The sequence below is a fragment of the Pogoniulus pusillus genome, chromosome Z (genome assembly GCF_015220805.1).
Source record: "Pogoniulus pusillus isolate bPogPus1 chromosome Z, bPogPus1.pri, whole genome shotgun sequence".
NCBI classification, from domain to species: domain Eukaryota; kingdom Metazoa; phylum Chordata; class Aves; order Piciformes; family Lybiidae; genus Pogoniulus; species Pogoniulus pusillus.
The window spans coordinates 96,093,837-96,113,083 of record NC_087309.1 but is presented as its reverse complement, the minus strand read 5'-3'; positions in this window follow the sequence as shown (position 1 = coordinate 96,113,083).

Here is a 19,247-nt window from a genome sequence, read left to right as displayed (position 1 = left end):
AGTCACAGAATGATGGGGTTTTATCTCCAGTTACCCCAAATTCTTTTCTTTGCCCCCACCCTGTGGGTATGAATAGGAGAAAAAGGAGTGCAAACTGCTTCCTGCCCCCCCTCGCCCCGCCCTGCAGGCATGAAAGGGGAATATCAGAAGGCATCTTTCCACTTGTGAGCTGACCCATGTGAAAGCCCATGCTGGAATTGGGGCTGGTGGTTGGCTGGGTTTTCATGCCCAGTATAAAATGGTAAATGGACACTTTGTCTAGAAAAGGATAAGTAGAGCTAGGAGAATGGAGAAAAGGTTTCTGCCTTGAGAGTTCCCCACCTTGAGATTTTCCCACCTTGAGAAAAAGCTCCTGACAAGAGTGCCTGACAGGATAGGTTCCTGCTGTGATTGGACTGTTCCCACTTTTGCATAACTTCTACCTTTTTGCACAGCTTTTGATTTTACCCCATCCCTGCTTTTGGATGGTTCTCCCCATTTTTGCACCCTTTTACACAAATCTGTGGCTTGGCAAGCCCTGAGGTCCTTTAAGAGATGGCAGTGCCTGGACCAGCCTCTCTTGGACCATATCAGCAGCCAACTTTCTGGCTGCCTCCTGGGCTGGGGGTCGCTAACAGTTTTGGCTCTCCCCTGCCACTGTGAAGGCAGCATTGTTCCATGATCATCCCACTCATGGAAGAAGTGTTCAAGACATTTGTGAGTTTGGTGGCTCTGCCACTTGCCTTGGGATTCTGCTGTGTGGACATACGCTATAAGATATTCCCTGCAATGTCAGAAGGCTGCTTCCGCAGAGGAATCCAGTAAGGGATCACTGGTGAATGCCTATCTCACCTCTGTGAGTAAGACCTGCTCTTCCCTTAATCTTCTGCTCAGCCTGATCGATAGTGGGGTAAAGCTGTGTTTATAGCTTAGCCTTTTCATTTTCTGAGTTCCTAAATATCTAAATTTGTCTATGATATAATTTTTGGAAGAAATTCCCCTTTAAACTGAATCTGTAAATAGACTAAATTATTTTTTGTATATAGTTTGAGGGCAGGATTCCAGGAAAAAAAAAATTCTATTTTTATAATTCCTGAGTTGGCCGCCTTAATTCCCTGCCTTCACGATAGGTTTGTGAGGAATGTCTGAATATCATCTAGTCCAAACCCCCTGCAGCTACACTGTAGCCTATAATGCAAAAGATTTCATATGTGCATATCTATTTGAATTGATTACTAGCACTGGTGGAATGGTCATAATAGGACTTTGGTGGTGTTTTTTCTAGCACATTTTTAGTGGAAGTAATTCCAAATAGAGTGTTCATAGGTATTTTCAATAATGAAAGTGAAAAAAAAAATATTTCCATAGCTAAGTCTTATGCACCTTCTCTTCCTAATGGATCCAGTAACTTCATTGTGGCAACATGATTACTTACAGGGAGAAGTATTTAGGCAAATAATGCAATATATGTGCAATTTATACAACTTTATGATTATTTTCTCTGCTTTTTATAGTTTTATTTTCCTGATCCCTCCCTAATCTTAAGGCCATCTGGTATTTACATTTATAGAACTTAATCTTATCACCAGCTTATTAATTAGCTTCTCTTTACTGCACATTTTTCTTTCTAGTTATTCTGGGTGTATCAGTGTCTACTGCCTGAATGTTGTCTGTATTGTGGTGTTTATTCATGCCATAGATGTCTGAAGCAGAAACTTAATATCTCACTGTTAGCAGTTTACATATAGCAGCTCATGAGATATGTCAGCTTAGGGACTCCAATCTGAAGCCCTTTACAAGTTTTCTTCTAACAGCCCCAAGTGATGAGTGTACAGAACCAGAACTTTGAACAACTGATTTTTTTTTTATCAGATGCCTTATTTGCAGATGTTCCTGGGCCAAGCTTTGTGGAACATGGGCTTTTTGATGTATAGCGTGTGTTCTGATTCAATTCAACCTTGAAATATGAGATTCAGATTTGCCAGTGAGAGTGCAGCATGCTCAAGCACGTGCGTAACTTTAAACAAGAAAACATTTTTTTCAGTGCTTCAAAAATGTCATGAAAACATCATCAGAAAATGTGGATCATTATTAATTGTGCTGATATCAGCTAAATTGTCACTGGTAGCATCACTGAGAGTGAATATAAACCTCATGGATCTGGAGTCTCTAGCTAAATATATGTTAGTGACATGAATGAGGACAAAAGGACCAATATTGCGGAACTGTCAGGCTTGGGAAAGTTCTGTGCACAATGACAGCATGTGATAAGGTACTTCAGCATTTCCAAGAGAATGGGAATTCAGTCATGTGTGATGATAATATCAGAATTTAAAATTTAAGTTCAAAACAACATGGAAATAAATATATTATCATCATGTGTACTTGATTGTTTGGTAGCAAAATGTAAACTAAGGCATGCACACCAGGATCTGGATGGTTGTGATGGTTTGGGTGTTCCCCGCCCCCCCACACTTTAGAAATCACCCAGACTAGACTCAGCCAGCTCTGGGAATATAAACGAAGCTATTTATTTGCAGCTAGCACAATATACAAGCAGCAGTAATACAGAAACACAACTCCCCTCCCAGAAACCTGAGTCCCCAGGAAGGGCTCTCAACCACCCCTGCACCTTCCCCCTGCCCCTCTCAATCTTACCCCAGTCTCAAGGAAGAATAGAGGTTCAGCCAAGAGGTTAAGAAGCAAAGGTGAGTGGAAGGTGAGGTTAGGGAGTAAGATGTTGCTCAGCCAGCAGCCCGAGGCAGAGTGCCACAAAATGGCGAGAGTGTTATCGAATGTTTTAATTTCTTCTTCAGCAAGACTCTGAGGGGAGTAGACATCACCATTGTTTTCCTTTTACAGCCTATGATTTAGTTGTCACCAAAACATTCTACCCTGCTCCAAACTAGCACAATGGAGTATCAAACAGGCATACGTAAGGACCTTCACATCTACCCTTCTGTCTGTAGCCAGAGAACACATATACATATATATGTATACCACTTCTGTATAGCATCTTTATTGATGACCTTGATGAAGACATAGAGTGTGTCATCAGTAAGTTCACAGATGACACCAAGTGAGGTGGCAATGTTGATCCTCAAGACAGTAGGGATGATCTACAGGGGGACTTGGATAGATTGCATTGATGAGCCAATATTAATGGACTTCAACAAGGCCAAATGCCAGATCCTGAACTTGGACCACAACAACGCCCAGCAATGCTACAGGCTTGGGGAAGTGTGGCTGGAAAGCCGTCTGGCAGAAAGGGACCTGAGGATTACAATTGACAAACAACTCAATATAAGCAAGTAGTGTGCCCAGGTGGAAAAGAAAGTCAGTGGCATCCTGGTTTGTAGTAGAAACACTGTGTCCAGTAGGAATAGGGAGGCAATTGTTGTATCATACTAGATTCTGGTGAGGTCATGACTTGAGTACTGTATTCAGTTTTGGGCACCTCATTACAAGAGATGTGGAGGTGCAGAGGAGGGCAATGAAGCTTGTGAAGGGCTTGGAGAATAAATCTTACGGGGAGTGATTGAAGGAGCTGCGGCTGTTTAGTATGAAAAAGAGGAGGCTGAGGGGAGACCTCATCACAGCTACATGAAAGTGCATTGTGGAGAGGTTGGTGCTGGTCTCTTCTCAGAAGTAATTAGTGATAGAACAAGAAGGAATGGCCTCAAGCTGTGACTGAGTAGGTTTAGACTGGACAGAAGGGAAAAAAAATCACAGCAAGAGTGGTCAGACATTGGAATGGGCTGCCCAGGGAGGTGGTTGAATCATCAGCTGTGGATGTATTTACAAGTCATTTGAATATGGTGTTTGAAGATATGGTCTAGGGTGAACCACAGGGTTATTGGTTGGACTTGGTGTTCCTGAAGATCTTTTCCAATCTGAATGTTTCTGTGATTCTGTGATATATATATATATATATATATATCTCTGATATATATATATTATAAATATAAATATACAAACACACACATATATATGTTTAGATAACATCTACCATCCCAGATATCTTGAATGGCAGATGCTATAACTGCATGACTCTTTTTTTCATGTTTCCTTTATATGTAATTGCTTTATTTATACAAGGTTTTTGCTTTGTCATGGTTCGCAGTATTACTTTTGTTGTTTTTCTCAGCTATTTTCAGTAAAAAAAAGTACAATCTGTTTGGTTGACAAAATTCTCAATGTCCTCAGAATGATAACAGAAATATAATCAAATTAGTATGACATTTTCTTATAGGCAAGCAGAGAGGAGGAAGAAACACATCACTGAGCCTCACACAGATGTTACATAAGCACTTCTAGAAAAAATAATATAAACTCTTCTTTGCCTTCCATGGCACTGAAATGTAGTTGTCAGACAATTAACTTATTGCTGCAGTTGATAATTGCTTAATGTAAAACCCTTCTGAAGGAATCATCAGTCTAATTGTGAAACTGGATCACCAAAAATTAAATTGATTTTAAATCACAGGAAATGATTTGTGTATGTAAATCACATGTCAGTAGTACAAGTTTCTAAAGAAATTTTGTGTTTAAATAGGTATTGGTTTTGTCAATGCCAGATACTAAAACTCAAGACAGTTTCTTGAATGAAATTTGGCATTAAAAATGCATTATTGAAGGAGTTGATGTAGATCAAGGTCTGAAGTGTGCTTTCCATGTAGACTTTTATTTCACAGTGGAGCCACTGTGATACTGAAGTAAAGATAAGGCTTATTTTTATGCTAAGTTTAACCATATAATATGGTCCTTCTATGCAGCTAACTCCTTCTCATTTAAAAACTGAACAAAAGTCATTCCCAGTCTGCCTCTGTGTTTAGAGTCCACTTTTGCTAAGTCTGAACAACAGTAAGAGCCCATGTGTTTTGCTTTAGTTCATTTATTCATGAGGCCCTGAAAAGCTGTAAGGCTTTACTCTACTAATAGAAAGACAGTTTGATATGTCAAGCATGTCATCATTAGAAATAGTTGTCATTTTGGTACCACATATATACATTTTGTATTAAAATAAATGAAAAGTGAGAAAGACAGAACAGACAAGACAGAAGTGATATTTTGGATGACTGAAGGGTTTAGAAAAAGCCTCAGTAAGTAGATAGGAAGGAAAGACAATTGAACAGTGAAAGCTTTTTATTTAGAAAATGGTGTACTTATGATTTTAATCTCAAAACAGTGATCATATAGGCTGCATTGAAGGTGGTGCTGATTTCAGGGCTTCCACAGGTTAGGACTGAGCACCTGCACATTGCTAAGAAATGCACCTTCTTTTACTTCTGCAGTTCCTGCATGAATACTTCTTATTATATCCATTAGTGTTTTTTAGGAATCACTTTTTAGAAGACTCTCTTCTTGTAAGAGAGAGGTGACACACGCAGAAGGTCTCCCTATGTTCTTGAATTCCGCTCCATTGTTTTGGAAAGACAGAAGTATATCTCTCAAGTGTTCCTCTGGATGGCCTTATCAGTGAAAAAAAAAAATACATTATTTGAATTTGAGTACACTGAGGAATCTTATCTACGAGTAATAAGAAACACTTTTTGGATCTATGACAATGAATTCTAAGGCTTTCTAAGAAAAGAAAAATAACTTTCTTCTACAACAATAGAGATGTTTCTGCTACGTGGGCATTAAAGATATAAGTGCCTATAAGAAAGACTTAGATGTCTGTGATGCCAATATGGATATGTTTCACTGTAAGAACAACTAACATTTCCATATCAAAACTGCATTTCAGCAGTGTTATGCTACAACTTTCATAGCATATCTATTTTTCAACAATTGGACAAAAGCTTTTCTGGGCAATCGAAAATGTCTTGAGCATGTTTACTGAAAGATGTTTTCCTTTGCAAGGCTGACACATAATTAAATTTTCAACCTTCCTCTCCCCCAGCAACTTCCCAAACATAGTTCTTGCCACATTTTCTCTCTCCTGTGCTTTCAATGTTTAAAATGTCACTACCATACACTTCCTGTTTTCATGTTGGTGCTCATCTACAAATTAGCCTTTATTTCACCTTGATAATACAACAAATCAACACTTCCAGAAAATAGCAGTCCTGTGTATTCCTTCTGGTACTCAATCTCAAATGATCATAAGAGTATGACATGTGGACAAAGGCAATAAATAAGCAGAATTCATTTTTTGTAGCTCTCCGGAGGTTGCCTGTAAGGCCATGGAACTGGCTCAACAAACTGAAGAGGCAATAAAACTTGAATGAAACTTCATAGAAGAAAACAGAGCTATTCTCTTCTATTACAAGCTCTAACAAAAAATTGTACTAGTAGGGAGCAAACAGAAGAGTATTTTCCAGTACCAGACATGAAAATATTCAATGCTCTTTCATTTGCTCTATGCCAAACTAGAATTTAATAGATGTATTACTTGCTTTTTACCATGGTGTAATGATATCATGAGGGGTGTGAAAGGAGATAAAATGCTACTCAGACAAAAAAAAAAAATCATTCTGATGTATGTTAGATGGAAATGAAGTTCTTTTAAATCCCAGTGAAAATGAAAGGGCAGCATCTTGACAAAATTTCATCTTATGTGCCTGAGAGGGTATTCTGCTGTGTTGCATGATCTGTGTCTCTATCTTTGCAACAAGAAGCTACACCTTTAAGATGAGGAGTAACAAAATTTCAGGGAGAAAAAAAAACAAACCAGCAAACAAACATGATTAAGATTCAGATGAAATACAGAAAGGAAATATCTAACAGCGCATCTCAAAAAAGTCACCTTTCTTCCCCAAGATAAAACTTCATTTCCACTCAGCCAATATTATTCTTTCCCCCCGCACATTGCTGCAAATCCTCTGAATTGAATATTCTATAATTTACAAACTGCTGCACAACTGCAGAGAGTCTAAATGTTATAGCTTAGTATTTACTCTCATTCATTGTTTTGTCCTTGCTTGGTTTTATTTTAAAAAGTGTGTTTACTCAATAAAAATGCAGTAATTCATAGAATCATAGGATACATAGGATTGGAATCGGCCCTCAAAAGTCACCTCGTCCAACTGCCCTGCAGGGAGCAGGATTATTAACTAGAGCAGGTTGTCCAGGGCCCTATTGAGTTTGACCACCAATCTGGGCAACCTGTTCCAGTATTCTGTTACCCTCACTGCAAAGAGTTTCCTCCCGATGTCCATCCTAAATCTACCCTGCTGTAGTTTAAAACCATTGCCCCTTTTCCTGTCATTGCATGCCCTTCTAAACAGTCCCTTCCCATTTGTCTCATAAGTCACCTTTAGATATTGAAATGCTGCTATAAGGTCTCCCTAGAGCCTTTTCTCTCCAGGCTGAACATTCCCAAATCAGCCTGTCCTCAAAGGAGAGATGCCCCAGTCCTCTGATCATTTTTGTAGCACTTCTCTGGACCTGCTCCAGCTGGTCTGTGTTCTTCCTGTATTGAGTGCTCCAGAGCTGGACAGAGTACTCCAGATAGTGTCTCACCAGAACAAAGTTTCTGAATCACCTCTCAACTTGCTGGCTGTATTTTTTTATGCAGTCCAGGGCAAAATTTGCCTTCTTGCCCTGAAGTGCACTTTATTGGCTCATGTGCAGCTTCTCATCTATCAGCAGCCCCAAGTTCTGTTTCTCAGGGCTGCTCTTTTGCATCATCTCCCATCATGCATTGGTAGCAAGGATTGCCCTGACCCAGGCTCAGGACCTTCCATTTGGCCTTATTTGACTTCATAAGGTTCACCTCAGCTCACTTCTGTAGCCTGTCTAGGTCCCATTGGATGGCCACACCAGACAGCTTGGTATCATCAGCAAACTTGCTAAGTGTGTGCTCAATCTCTCTGCCTGTATCATTAATGAAGATATTGAACAGCACTGATCATTGGACTCGATGATCTGTGAGGTCTCTTCTAACCCTTATGATACTATGATATGATATGATACTATTGTGGTGTTTTCTGAAATATAGTGCTATCCAAAATAGCAGGTAGACTTCAAAGGTTTCTGACATTTTTTTCTTCTTTATTTTCTTCCCCCTCCTGAGATTATCCATGCCAAAGTACAGTTCCAAGTGCTCTGCTATCTTCAACTTTGCAAACATATTTTTTTTTTTTTACTGTTCTGTGCAGCAACAGAAGAGGGGTAGGGGAAGGAATCCAGACTCTAATAGATACTTATTTGATCAGAATAGAATTTAATTTGGAGGAACAGAGAAGTGTAATAATATGCTCTTGGAAAAGACAGTTTTCAGCCAGGCTCTTGCCTCAGCTAAATTCATTTAAGTTTTCAGTGCTCTGTGTTTACAAAATTTCATCCTGTTGACTAAAGCAAAATGAATGTGTTGACAACTACTGTAACAGATAAACAGCCCATCTTACACAAAATCTTTTTTTTTTGTTGTTGTTGAAAGCATAGTTAGATGAAGACTTATTTCATCTGTTTTGTTTTGTTTTAAGAGCATTTGCCAGTCATCCAGTAATTTAATTTTCCCCTATTTGATTTTAACTATGTAATTCCATGTCTTAAGAGTAGTGTGAGTACCAAGTGTAGCCTTTGGGTTACACATAAAAAAGCAGTGTCTGAATTTGTGTTGTATATCATAGCTCTTATTAACTCTGGTGCCATTGCTAATATTTTGATGTATGCATATATGTGCCTTGAGGGAGTATTTTGTGTGTTTTACTAGTGTGATACACAAAAATACTCCCTTCCTTTTGCCTCTGTTATTAATTAATACATGCCATCAGGGGACCTCTTATGAAGTAAAATTGTCTTCTTTATGAATGGTATGGATGAGATCCCATGAAAGCGCAGCTGAGCATCTACCCATCCTATGAACAAAACAAAACTCTCATATTGCTAGCCTCTGGTGGCTTGCATTAATTTGTCATGAATAATTCACATTCCTTCATCACAGTTATTATGCCTGCCTTCATCTTTTGTTAGCCAGTTTCGAGAGACACACCCTCTGCTGAAGTGAAGCTCTCCCAGACAAAATCCCTCATCTCTCAGCCCTCAGACAGGACTCAGTGACATTAGATGATGCCAGTATGGATGGTGGAATGTCACACCTGCACAGGGAAGGATCCTGCTGGGTTCACAAACCTGCCTGCCCATGTCTTCCGAGTTAATGTTTTAATTGAGAAGCTAATGGGTTAATCACGATCCTTCCTGATCTATCTGCGCTGCAGTGAATCAGTTGCCTAGCAACGACACCTGCCAAAACGAGGTTTCCTGATCTGCCGATGTGCGAGCAGGCTCTTATCTTGCAAGAGTTTTGGGAAGGCAACTGTTTATTTGCTGAACCTCTGGGTCTCTCTTCACCCAGCTGAAAGTACTGCAGGGAAAACATCAAAGAATTTCCAACTCTGTCTCTCTAATTGTATGGCCTCTTAAGTTCAGATGTTTATTTTAACTTTTCAGAGTCTCACTTTTGACTTGTAACCCTAGTGGGTCATTTCCTACCCTCTCTCTGTTCTGATCTGCATTCCTGTCCATTCCTAAATACAGACTACTTCTGCTAACCATTTTTTTTTTCTTCTGAACACACCTCCTCTTATTCAGTTTCGTCTTAACAGATGACCAAAGCTCCCTTCATTTTGGTGACACTCAACCGGGAAAGATTTGTCTCTCTGTTAGTACGCTTTGCTCTTCTAGTGTCTCTGTTCAGATTTTAGTTTGTCTTATGCATCCCAAGATGCATCAAAGAGAAACAGCAAAGCACAAAGTTGAGGACACCTCAATAGATTATGTGTTGAGTTCAGCTTTTTGCCCCCCCTATAACAGGAAAGTAGAGTCTACCGTGGTTTTGGAATTTTGACTGTTTTTCCAAATGTGTTGCAAATCTGTAGTGTTTGGAAGTGTATGAGGCCATCCCTTGAGCCAGAGCTTGCTCTCTTTGAACAATAATTGACATCAATAGGAAATTAACAAAATTAGTTTGAAGCAACTCAGAGCTGCATAAATATGATCTTTGACACATTAATAATTTCCCACTAATGCAGGGTGCTGTGTATTTTCTGTGCAGGCTATGCACTTTGGTTAAATAATACTTCCTATGGCAAAATACTACTTTGCCAGTCTGCTTTAGAAATGGTCAGTGTTGCTTTGACTGTATTTCTGTGATACTACCTGCATGCTTTGCTACATGAGCCAGATTTAAAATAACCTAAGCATTTCTGAATATGTGCTTGTATGTGTACACTTTCAGAAACCCCCTTCTCATGACTCTTCCCTGTGTTCTGTAGCTTGGACAGTCAGCTTTTGTTGTTGTGTTGATAGGTTGTTCCAAGCAGGAATTCTCTGGATAGACAGCACTTTTTTTGTTTGTATGTTTTTTTATTTCCATTTACTAAGAAAGAGTATAACAGGACATTGACATTATGTATTCACCTCTTTATGTACTGTGTCATTTGGAACTACTGCATTGTAGCTTACTCATTTTTAACAGTAAAACTACTGTGGCAGACAGTGCTCTTCAGTAAGTCATATGGGAAGAAGATTTTTCTGAATACAAACAGGTTAGCCAAATGTCAGGACTCAGATTTTATAGGTGCTGAAATAACTTTTCATTTGCTGCATTTTGTTGAAACACAATATCCTACTGGTGATACAGCCAAATTGAACTGTTGTAACATGTTTTGTTTCTAAGACCACTATACTGTAATATCTTGCTTCTGATTCTGTTGAGTCTCTCAAATCCATCCTCTACTTTGTTGCATCTTAAAGCAGTTCACTGCAGAGCAATTAAGCTGTCCTTTGTGTCAGAACTGAGATTTCTTTGATAAGATCTTTGATAAGATTTGTGCCTGTCATCTTGAGACCACTTAACTAGTCTGGTTTTGATCTTTCAGGAAGACTGTGCTGAGGTACTAGTCAGATTAGTTGAAGTAGATTAAGATCAGGGACTGCTGAAGCAGCCAGTAAATGCACTTTGAAAATAGTACTACAAGCTGTAGAGAGTTCCTAACTAGGCAATATGTCTGAGAAAAACTGAAGTTCATTCTTTGAATTTAGTAAGGGTCATCTTTACTGCAGTAGTATTTTCCTAGAATCTCTCATCAAGCTGCTGTTTATAAGGCTATGTACTGGTTAACTTGGACCACTGCGTAGGATTCTAGGAGAACATTTCCTGGGGCTTGTTAAAGCATTTACACTCATGGATTCAGAAATCTAGAGCAATGGGACTGTAGCAGCTGTGCGGGCAGCATAGTGATGGAAATACATCTTTGCTCTGCTGAGATGCTGGTCACCTTGAGTATCTACTTTGTTTTAAAGGAGAAATCAGAAGAAATTACATAATACATCTTACACTTCAAAAGTATATTTACCTCTTAATGCTACAGTCAAGTCTTTGTAAGTAAGTATATCAATAATATAAGCACACAAATACGAAAGTACGTGTGCATACAGATCTATGTAACATATGTTTTAAAAATTAATTTCAACAACATAGTCTAACAGCATGCTAGATAACCCTCAGATCCATTCTCAGGGCCTAGAGAGTTATCTGTCTGGAGAAAACCCCCAAAGTATAACACAGGCAGCACATAATTACAGCGTTCTTAAGTTTGGAAGGAATCTCTAGAGATCATCTCATCTAATCCACAAGCTCAAACACCATACCTAGGGCTGGTTTCTTCGGATCAAGTCCAGGTGGCTTTATAATACCTCCAAGGATGGAGACTCTTTCAACTCTCTGAGCAACCTGTGCCAGCATTTTCACACAGAATCACAGAATGTCAGGGGCTGGAAGTGACCTTGAAAGATCATCCAGTCCAACCTCCCTGCAGGGCAGGATCACCTATACCAGAACACACAAGAATGCATCCAGATGGGTTTTGAGTATCTCCAGAGAGGGAGACTCCACAACCACTCTGGGCAGCCTGTCCCAGTGTTCTATCACCCTCACAGTGAAAAAAATCCTCTTCATGTTTCCATGGAACTTCCTATGTTCCAACTTCCACCCATTGCCACTTGTCCTCTTGTGGTGGGTTAAGAACTCCCCCCTCACACACACTATTGAAGTTTATCAGACTATCTCAGATGGTTTGGAAGTAAGATAAAGCTATATTTACAGCAAAGCTAAATTTACAAGCATATATGCATATATATTTACAAGTATTTACAGCTATATTGTGCTAGTTTGAGGCTAGCTGGAATATTTTGGTGAGAGGAATTAGAGTACAGGCTCTGAAAAGGAAATAATGGTGATGTCTAATTCACTCATAGGCTTGCTGAGATGTATAAAATCAAGAACACAAAATATACAGAACACAATGGGTCTCAGTCATAGCTGGCACCTGTACTTTTCTCTCTGGCCTGCCTTCTGTGTAACTAAAATCCTTCTGCTTTCTAACTCCGCTGGCCGATCCTCCAAACTCACCCTGCAGGTAAGGCAAACTCTGGGATAAGGTAGAGGGGTGGAAAGGAGGTGGATGGGTGCTTAGGAGCCCCTCCTGGGGTCTCTAGTTTCTAGGAGGGGAGTTGTATTTCTGTGTTACCTTTAACTTGTATATTTCTGTATATACCTGTATATATTGTAAATATAGGCTTGCATATTGTGCTGAGATGTAAATACAAAGCTTAATTCCTCAATTTCCAGATGGCTGAGTCTAGTCTGGGTGATTTCATAAGAGTGGGAGGGTGAGTAACACCCAAATCATCACATATACACAAATTGAAAGTAATACAGAAATCCAAATTCCCTCCTGGACAAAGAAACTGCTAAGAAGGAGCTCAAAGTCTCTCCCTCCTTTTCCTAGACAGAAACTAAAACAACAAGAAGTTTCTTCTTATATTTTACCTAAATCTCCCATGGTGCAGCTTGAGTCCATTTCCTCTGATCCTGAGATGAGACCAATATCCATCTTCATACAACCTTCTTACAGATAATTGCAGAGAGCAATTGTTGTGGAGGGGAAAAGTTAATTGGTGATAGAGGATATTCTATGAAAATATATAATTTATTAATTTTAATATTCTGAACTCTCGCCACCACTGAATTTTAACATTAATATTTGTTCATTAACACGGTTATGGAAGACATTCTAGGAATAACAACAAACAGTAACTTGTTAATAACTATTATTATTATCTAGAAAATATTCAAACTATAAACAGAGAGAGGAATTTCCTCGTGGTCAAATGCTGCCTCGGGTCAATACATCCTTTGCCCAGTAGATGGGCACAAGCTCTTTCTGCTTATGGCAGAAAGCAGTAGAAATTACAGAGGCATTAAAGCACTTACAAATTCTTATTAATTATCAATCACCCACCAGGGCTACATCACAGCCTATACAAGTGTCCAATCTTCAGGAAACTCTGCCTGTGGATGTTGGGGCTGGTGTTCTCCCAGCTTCAGGGTAAAGGATGCAGATATACCAACATCTCTGACCTTGTTCTCCTGGCTTCTTCTGGCAGGACCTCAGGTGCAGAGGCAGGATGTTGTGTAGTCTCAGCACGATGTCACACTGGCCACACAAGACGATCATGTGCAGACAATCCAGGATCTGCTCCTGGTAACTCGTGGCAGTGGAGTTTGCCAGGCAGTGATAAGGCAGTGGGCATGCAATAGGGTGCATGGCTGCATGGGAGACTGAGCTCCACAGAGGAAGGCAGGCAATACTGGTTCTAGTTCTGGTAACTCACCGCAGTGGTGTGCAGGTGTGCATGGCTGGCTGGGAGACCATGGGAGACTCTCTCCGTAGAGAAAAGTAGAAAGCACAGGCAAATAGCAGCAAAGCAAGCAAGCAGGCATTAGAATGAGCACTGTGGGTGAGCACTGTGGGTGAACATGCACTTTGTGTACCTGTGTACCTCCTATTTATCAAATGTGGGCCAAGATTATTGGCCCCTTGGCCACCAGAATGACCAATCAGCTTGGCAGTTAACCAAAGCATACCATAATAAACAAGGGCCACAGGCCTGGACCTCCAAATATGGGGAAAGCATGGGCCTTGTACCCGGTAAGCCATAAGATAGGCGTATGGGGTTATACAACTGCGTTACACAACCTGGGCCCTGGGCAGGCTAGACTTTTTGGCACCAGGTCTATTGTGTCCGTTTGGTAAGTAAACGGGTCTAAGCTTATTTTGGGCCTATGGGCCCTTCATGACAGCAATGAGGTCTCCTCTCAGCCTCCTTTTCTCAAGGCTAAAAACATCTAGCTCCTTCAGCCACTCCTGTCCTGGCTGGGCAGAAATCCTGCCAGACTGGTTTTGGCCACCTGCTCCCCTCCTCCCATGTGCTAGGTTCCAGGAGTCAAGTTGAGAGCAGATTAAACAATGGGGATTGGCTTCAGCAAAGCTGCCCTGAGGGCTAGCAGCCAGCACCACGTGTCAGGTGTCTTGCATAGCCCCTCAATGTCACATGAGGCACAAAATTTTGAATTCATTGGCCAAAGCAAGTGATGTGTGTGCCTATCTGCCAGTTTGATTTTCAAAAGGTGTATTTAATGTATTTGAAAATGTGCTTTTCCCATGAAGTCTCTCCAGCCGTGCTGAGCCCCATTAGTGGATCATTTAACTGCATCCCTGCCTGCAGAAAGCATTGTTCACAGCTGTCACGTTTCTGTGGTTTGTAGTAGAAGCTTACAGCAAGTCAGTTCTCCTCTCCTTTCCTCTGCCTGGGATATACTTGGTATTTTTACCCTTGTGATCATAATCGTGGTTTTTGGAAGTGTCTTTGTACAGGAAACTACTCAGGAATCAACATGTCATGAGTATGTGTGCTAGAGTTAATGATAAGGCTCAGTATGCATACTTAGAATTTTTCCTGTTTTCATGTTCCTGTTTTCCAAGTTCTGATTGTTTAAACTGCTTAATTCTGTGTTTATAAATACCTTGTGTGAAACTATTTACTGTGGACCAAGAATCCCAGTGAATCTTAAGAGTATTTCCCAATTTTTGAATATTAATAAGTATTATTTGATATTAATACACAAAATTAATATTTATAGTTAATATCTGACATTAATTTTGTAACACCCTAGCCTTCCCAGTTGCCTCCCTGCATCCTCTGACAACAGTCTTGTACTCCTCCCAAGTGGCCAGCTTCTCCTTCCATGATCTCTAGACTCTCTTCTTCCAATTAAGTTTGCTTAACATTTCCTTGATTAACCATGAGAGTCTCCTGGCTGCCTTTCTTGATTTCCTGTTTGCTGGGATTCACTGATCCTGAGCTTGGAAAAAAAAGGCCCTTAAACACTAACCATCTCTCATGGGCTTTTTTGCCTTGTAGTACCTTGTCTCATGAGATTTCCCCCCTAGCAATTGCTTGAAAAGGCCAAAGTTGTCCCTGTTGAAGTCCAGGTTGTTGTAGTCCTATTTGTATCTTGTTTCTACCACATGAGATCCTGAACTCCACCATCTTGTGGTCGCAGAAGCCAAGTATGCCCTCAAACTTCTTCAAGGAGACCCTCTTTGTTAGTGAGTATCAAGTCCAGTAGTACTCCTCTCCTGTTTTGTTCATTCATCATTTGCATCAAGAACCTATCATTGAATCCCTGGAGGAACCTTCTGGACTGTGTCTGGCTGGCTGAGGACGTCTTCCAGCAAATATCTGGGTAATTAAAATCCCCCATGAGAAGCAGGGTCTGTGACTGAGAGGCTACTGTCAGCTGCTTGTAGAAGGTTTCATCAACTTCCTCATCCTGATCAGATGGCCTGTAATAAACACCCACAACTGTATCACCCATGCTAGACTGCCCCTTAATTTGCACCCACAAGCTCTCAAATTGCCTCTCCTCCATATCTGGACAGAACTCAATGCATTCTAGTTGCTCCTTTAGGTAAAGAGCAACTCCACCATCTTGTCTTGTTGAACTGCCTTTCCTAAAAAGGGACATAGCCATCCATGACCACATTCCAGTCCTGTGAACTGTCCTACCATGTCTTCATAATTGCCACTAAATCTTAACCCCTTGACCACACGTGGATTTCTAACGCCTCCTGTTCCCCATGCTGCATGTGTTGTTGTACAGGCTGAGCTGAGCACAATGATTCTACCCAGGCAGAATGGGAGGCCTCTCCCTTCTGGTCTTCATTAATACTAAAACACTACCCCACTGGTGCAAACCCAGTAACCATCCCTCTCTGAATCTAGCTTAAGGCTCTGTGATTGTGCCCTGCTTGTTCTTTCCCTAGAATCCATTCCCCCATGTGAGATAAGCCTTTCCCACATGCTACCATCAGTTTTGGTATAAAACTCTGTCCCACTCATCCCGAAAAAGCGTTTGTGGTGTTCAGAGAGAAGGATCACTTCCCTTGTCCTGATGCCAGTACCACAGCCCAGGATATCATTCTTTCATTATTTTGGCAAGGACTCTACCAGGACCTCAGATTCTTTTCTGCAGAGCTGCTTCCCAGCATCATTTCATATCACTGACTCCTTTGATACCTCTTCTGGAACTGACAGTGTTTTGGCTAGACTGGGATATTGAACTTGCATGATAGACACTTCTTACCTATATGCCTTCTGAGCAGATAATGGGAAGGAGAATGGTTTTAGCTTAATTGTTTTGAGTCTGGTATTACATGTCTTTTAAATAGATGCCTAATTAGATTGCTTAAACATGCAGTTCTGTAAGCTGTCATGTGAAAATAGACTCCTTTACATTCTTTTGTGCTTCTGAGTTTTAAGAGAAGTGGGTTTCATGTACTTGCTGCTGTTCCATTTTTCAGTGTGGATGACAAAGTAGTGGAAAATGTTTCATATATTTTTATGGTGGGTGGAAAATGTTTCATGTATTTTTATGTTGGGAATTATTTCCTCCACCTCTCTGGACATGCCATAAAGTATTACCTTGCATGATGTGGAAAACTTGCAGTAACTTGAATCCTGAAAGAAGTCCTAATTAAAAATAAATAAATAAAATAAATTTGGTCTTTCAAACCACATCATATGCTCTTCCTTGATAGTTGTATGTGAAGGTAACCTCGCTGCCTTGACAGCTGCAGAATGTGCTTTATAATAGAGTTCAATGAAGTTATTAGGGATTGTGGTTTTATCTCGGTTTTACCTACAGGTCTCTAGAATGGCTTATGAATGGAGTAGAATTATTGTGCTTCAGGGTAATAAAAGTGTGAGTGCTGGTGATAGCTTGAGTATGTTATTTGCAACATAATGGTTTTATGTCATTGTTACCTTAAAATGGTTTAGACCTAAATTCTTAGTACTCTTATTTAACTTTCATATAATATATCCTAATGCTCTCTAATTCTTTTCATATAATCCAAGGTTGAGGAAACAAATTCCATGAGAAAGCTAGAAGGTATTTAGCAGCCAGTCAGAAACCTGACTTGAATATTATTTGTGTTTAAATATTGCAAATCATATACAATTGGAGCACATGAGAATTCCTAAATTACAGAATTACACTTTGTAGCTTTTTGGTCTTATTTTTCTGCTAACTATGAATCGAGGTGCAAGAAATGTGTGGATGCAGTGTGCCTTCATTTGTCTTTCATTTTAACACTTGGAAACAGGTAGGAACAACATGTCATTTAGAGCTGAGTGAAATGCTGGTGCTTACTCTCCTGGGAGCCAGATGTGGAAATAGAAACCTGTTCTGTGCCTGATTTTGGACAGGGATTTCAAAAGAGCCTCCCTACTTTCTGTGAACTGAGATGAACTTCTTGGCAGTTTCTGGGCTTTACAAGGTGGGGCTCTTTCAATAGTTTCCTTGGGGTCTTTTCCATTTTGCATACAAACCAGAGTCATTAAACAACTTTAAAATGCAACTCACTAGGGTGTATCTAAACTGCTGAATAGGGTACTCACCTCCCTCCACTTGCTTGGGTAATTGCTTATATGAAGGGAAAAACATTGCTGACTGAGGCATCTTTCACCTGGTGGAGAAGGAACAAGGACCTGAGGCTCCCATAGCCCAGTTTGCCATCAAAATTTTATGGATAGATTTATCATGACCTCTAATGGAACCCATGTGCCTTGATGCAGCATGCTGTAGATGAAGGGTAGTAGCATCCTCTGTGTTACTTGAGCTCCAGTGCAGTCACACCCTAGGACACCAGCTCACAAATTAGGTAGCAGGGGAAGGGTCCTTGTGCCAGCGTCTTTTCCTTGGGTAATTTCCGCTATTCCTCTCTGTTGCCCAGGGTGAAACATTTCAGTTAGATGCTCCAGGCTGGATGAAATTCTTCCTACATATGCTTTCTTTTATCTGTTAAAAAAACCCAGCCAACCAAACAAAAAAAGTCTGCATTGATCTATTTTTTGCTATTCTTTCACTTAAATCTGTTCAGCTGAGAAATCAATTATTTGCATAGTCTCGGTATCTCAGTATCAGCAGAGCAATCTTCTATTACCATTTCCTATACTGAAAAGCTTATTATGACTGCATAAGGGTTATTGTATTCAAAAGTAAAGGGATTACAAATATCTCAATGTCTTCTGTAATTATTTTTGCTTCCAGCTATGTTACAACCATTAAAGTTCATGTTTGGGTTACAACATTCCTTGTGTGAATGTTTGCTTTTAATTAATGAAAGGATGTGCTGAGCTTGGCCTTCAGAGTGTACACCCTAAACATAGTAGAAATAACTTAGAGTAGTGGAAGAGCTCTGAAAAGCTCTTTCCTGTGAGAAATGTGGCTGGAATCCCTTGACTTACATATTACTAGCCAAAGATAAGAATGCTCGAGTGTCTCTCTTTTATTTTTTTTTTCCTTCCTGGAGGCTATATTGGATAACTTTATTTCACTCTGCATGAAATGCAGCCTCTGACTTTTGTCAACTCTCTGCATTTATTCCAAGCCAGCAAAGAAATAGCTGCTAACAAGCAAGCAGTAGCACAGTTAAAATTCAGTGCAGATGATGATAGCTGGAAACAGGTTTGGGTTAAAGGGGCTGCAGCCACTTCATCTTGTTGTTCCATAACAAACTACAGAGATTCAAATAGGACTAAACATCCTGGTCCTTCTCCCCAACTGTGGAAATGCTCTCCTCCTCTCACCCCTCCTCTTCTTTAGGAATGAGAAAAACTCAGTGTAATCTAAACATTTGCTGATATCAGCTGTCAGAAATAATCCCTGAAAAAATATTAGGGTAGAGGCAAGGACAGCAAACTTCAAACCAGCATTTAGGCCATAAAGGCTAAAGACATTGTGTTTGTTTCAAGATAGTCAAGACCAGAGTGGAGGTCTGGTGTTTTGCTGGTGACTGCTGAAGAAGAAGGATTTGGTTGGCAGAACATAAAGCAAAGCTGGCAACAAAGCTTTCCTTTCATGCTATCCAAATGAACACATTTCTAATCTGAAATTCAAATACTTGACA